The sequence below is a fragment of the Octopus bimaculoides genome, chromosome 11 (genome assembly GCF_001194135.2).
Source record: "Octopus bimaculoides isolate UCB-OBI-ISO-001 chromosome 11, ASM119413v2, whole genome shotgun sequence".
Lineage (NCBI taxonomy): Eukaryota > Metazoa > Mollusca > Cephalopoda > Octopoda > Octopodidae > Octopus > Octopus bimaculoides.
In genome coordinates, this window is record NC_068991.1 from 66,442,664 (window position 1) to 66,446,482 (window position 3,819).

General features: G+C 40.3%; 1 long non-coding RNA gene across 1 annotated transcript in view; it reads left to right on the forward strand.

Moving 5' to 3' along the window:
• Positions 1-509: 509 nt before the first annotated feature.
• The window catches only part of LOC128249103 (uncharacterized), a 65,320-nt gene continuing 62,010 nt past the window's right edge, over positions 510-3,819 (forward strand). Inside the window, exon 1 of the long non-coding RNA XR_008265230.1 lies at positions 510-849. This is a non-coding gene — a long non-coding RNA (uncharacterized LOC128249103). The remainder of the gene's footprint in view (positions 850-3,819) is intronic.

Genomic DNA, 3,819 nt, shown 5'->3' on the forward strand with positions numbered 1-3,819 from the left:
AGACTATTTGCTATTCAGGCAACAATATAAATAAATCATAGAACGAAGCGTGACACAAAATATGTTCTGCATGAGTTCTGTAAAGGCGTTGATGAAAAATGTTGTTGAATTGGTTTAGTCGTTTCTTGCCCACGCAAAATGATTTTACAAAAGAAAGAGATAAAAAGAATGTTCGAACTCTGTTTCATTTGACATAACTTTACTGTAGTAACCTATAAACTACTTGTACCTTATCTGTCTAACATCAGATCTTTACGTACTAATAACCAGACCAACAATAGGTAAAAATCACGAGTATTTTTAAAAAGATATTTCACCTAACATGTATAAGTAAAGCTTTGAGAGAGAGAAAGAGAGAGAGAGAGAGAGAGAGAGAGAGAGAGAGAGAGAGAGAGAGAGAATCACAAATACCATAAATTTTTATTTACGAACTTATAAGAAGTATATATATTTAAAAATAATTTCATGAACCAGCGAAATCGATAGTACTGCGTCTTAAACGCCAGCTGTTGCCGTCCTATTGTGCATCATCATCATCATCATCATCATCATCATTATAATCAACTATTGAACATTGCTGTCTGGAGTCTTAGAACTAATAGGGCCGGTTTCTCGGTTTCAATGACGTATAAGTAACCGAGATCACGAGATTCCCCGCACCTCTGAACGGGACGTCAGTCTGTCACAGGGTTACTCACTCCCAACCGAGTAGGCTGGAGTAACTCGGAATGAAATGTTTTGCTCAAGAATATAACGCACTACCCGGTCCGGGAATCGAAGCTGTGATCTTGCAACTATAAATGCAACACCTTAACCACTAAGCCGTACGCTTTCGCTCCTATTTTACAGGTGAGTGATAAATCTCCTCTCGGTTAGGAAACTAACCCTACCGCTGTTAGTTTTACTGGTCATGTAAGTTAACTATTCCGCACAGCTGTAGTATATTGTTTACATATTATATAAACAAAATACTATATACAATAAAGTGATATACAGTACAATATAGAATTAAGTGTCTTGTAGACGATAGAGAATTAAATGCCATGTAAACGATATGTATTTGTTGGCTTATATTCTTTTCTACTCTAGGCACAAGGGTCGAAATCTTTGGGGAGGGAGCCAGTCGATTAGATCGACCCCAGTACGCAACTGGTACTTCATCCGAAAGGATGAAAGACAAAATCGATCTTAGTGGAATTTGAACTCAGAACGTAAAGACAGACGAAATACCGCTAAGCATTTCGCCCGGCGTGCTAACGTTTTTTCTTTATTGCCTACCAGGGGCTAAACGTAGAGGGGACAAACAGAGGGATTAAGTCGATTACATCGACCCCAGTGCGTAACTGGTACTTAATTTATCGACCCCGAAAGGATGAAAGGCAAAGTCGACCTCGGCGGAATTTGAACTCAGAACCCCGAGTATTGTTTCAGAGTTAGCTCCTATCTCGCAGACAACGGTATTCTAATAAAGTTACGTTTATTGACTGATACCTCCACATCCAAGAACAACGGCAACAAAACCAAAAGCGAACATCAGGAGCAGGCTTTCTGTTCATACGAGTAAGTGCTGAAAACTTCCTGACTATAAGGGTGTCGCGAAAGGCCTGGTTGGAGGCCCAACCTTCCGAGTTCTTTTACAGGGCTTAAAAAAATTCGATTCCCAGACCGGGCGTTGTGAGTGTTTATTGAGCGAAAATACCTAAAGCTCCACGAGGCTCCGGCAGGGGATGGTGGCGAACCCTGCTGTACTCTTTCACCACAACTTTCTCTCACTCTTACTTCCTGTTTCTGTTGTGCCTGTAATTCAAAGGGTCAGCCTTGTCACACTGTTTCATGCTGAATATCCCCGAGAACTACGTTAAGCGTACACGTGTCTGTGGAGTGCTCAGCCACTTGCACGTTAATTTCACGAGCAGGCTGTTCCGTTGATCGGATCAACTGGAACCCTCGACGTCGTAAGCGACGGAGTGCCAACAGCAATAGTCTCGATGTAAACTTAAACCTCACAAGTTCTATTCAGAGTCTTGTGATGATAATGGAACCAACCAGTTTCACCATTTTTATGGAGCTTGTTTACACTACCCTACTTTTTTCTTTTTACTAATCTATGTAAGCATATCCACAACGGAAACGGTTTTATTCTTACTTTAATTAGATCTTATCTTCATCGTAGATTTTTACACTCGAACCAAGTGTACTGTAGAATAAGAAACTTAGCACATTTTCAGAAATGTATTAGTATTCAAATCGAAATGTTATTGTCTTGATAATTAATACAATGCGGTATAATTATCGACCAACAATTCATAATAACTGCCAATGTAGTCGATCCAGTTGTGAATATTCATATAATCTTTTATGATGCATTAATCTCTTACGAATTCTAGAAATAAAGGATTAGAATGAAGTAGTCATATTTATGGAGAGAATTAGTTACTGTCTTTTGTTCGTATCAAAACGAAATATGATATCATTGTAGTTCTTGTGACAAAGAAATAAAAAAATAAATATCGGTTTGCTCTGGGGGAAGAGGCTGTGTCTATAGCCCTCACCGACTTTCGGGTACTGAGGTGATTTACGGCGAACGTCTTGAATAGGTGTAAGTCAAGTGCTGCAAGAATACATGCACAGGTTGGTAGCCTTGTTTGTGCGAAGCGACCTGTGCTGTCGCATTTGGTGTCTCTGTGTACGTGGTGGTTAGTCTGGTGTAATGAAGAGCGATAGTTTTGTAAGGAGACTTGCCTAGTAAAAGCAAACGGGGCAGCAAATGTAGGGGTTCTCTTTGAGAGAGTAATGCTCACAAAGCAATCATAGATGAAATGCTGAATGAAGGAATGAGTATACTGCAAAGGTGATAGAGATAATCTTGACAAGGTAGCAAAAAAATTGGGCTGCAGTTTGTGAGGTAGGGGAGCTTGCTGATAATGCATAATGGATGATGGTTTAACAGGGGCTGTGATGCTGGGTATACATCGTCCGGTTTGCAGCGATTAGATGATTTTTGTCATGTGTTGTAAGACGTGTTCTTTTCCTGAGCATGCTGCTGTACAGCTATTAATAAACTGTTTTGGGGGATTCCATAAGGAATTTGCACCGATCTATATCGATATACACAAACATAGACACATAGAAACATACTTCTACACATCCGTAAATACATATAAACACATATAAACGCATCCATAAACACATATAAGGCGGGATGCTGCTCGGTTTCAGTTTACCAAATTTCCTCACAAAGCATTAGTGATATTGATGATTTTGTAGTAGACGCATGCATAAGGTGCCACACAATGAGATCGAAGCCGGTAATCCGTGGTTGAAAAGAGAACTTCTCTATCACAGACATGCCAACACTCATATATTTTGTGTATGTAAACAGACCTTTAATTTTTAAATATTTTTTACTCTTTGCATCTGCAAAAAGGGGCAGTGACCATGGGATTTTCAGGGCCTCTGAGGACGATGAGATTGATTATGTTAATGTTCCGTTTAAAACGTTTCAGGTCGACATGCGGAGGAAAGACAAAAGTGAGGTGAAATTCCCGCCGGCCATTGTCCCGAGGAGAAAGGACTGAGTACAGTGATTAGCGCGGGGCCTGGGAAGGGGGTGAGGGAACATAAGGTGAGAAAAGACGTGTGGGTCGGAAGTACCTGAATGAAGGAGGTTTAGACATGCAAGCGCCGAGAAACGGGCTATTATGGTGTCGATAAAAAAGGTAGAGTAGGAGAGAAAGGGAGAGAGAAGAGGAAGGAGAAGAAGAAGAAATAAATAAATAAAGAAAGAAAGAAACAGCATGACTGTGTGCCAAGTCCAGT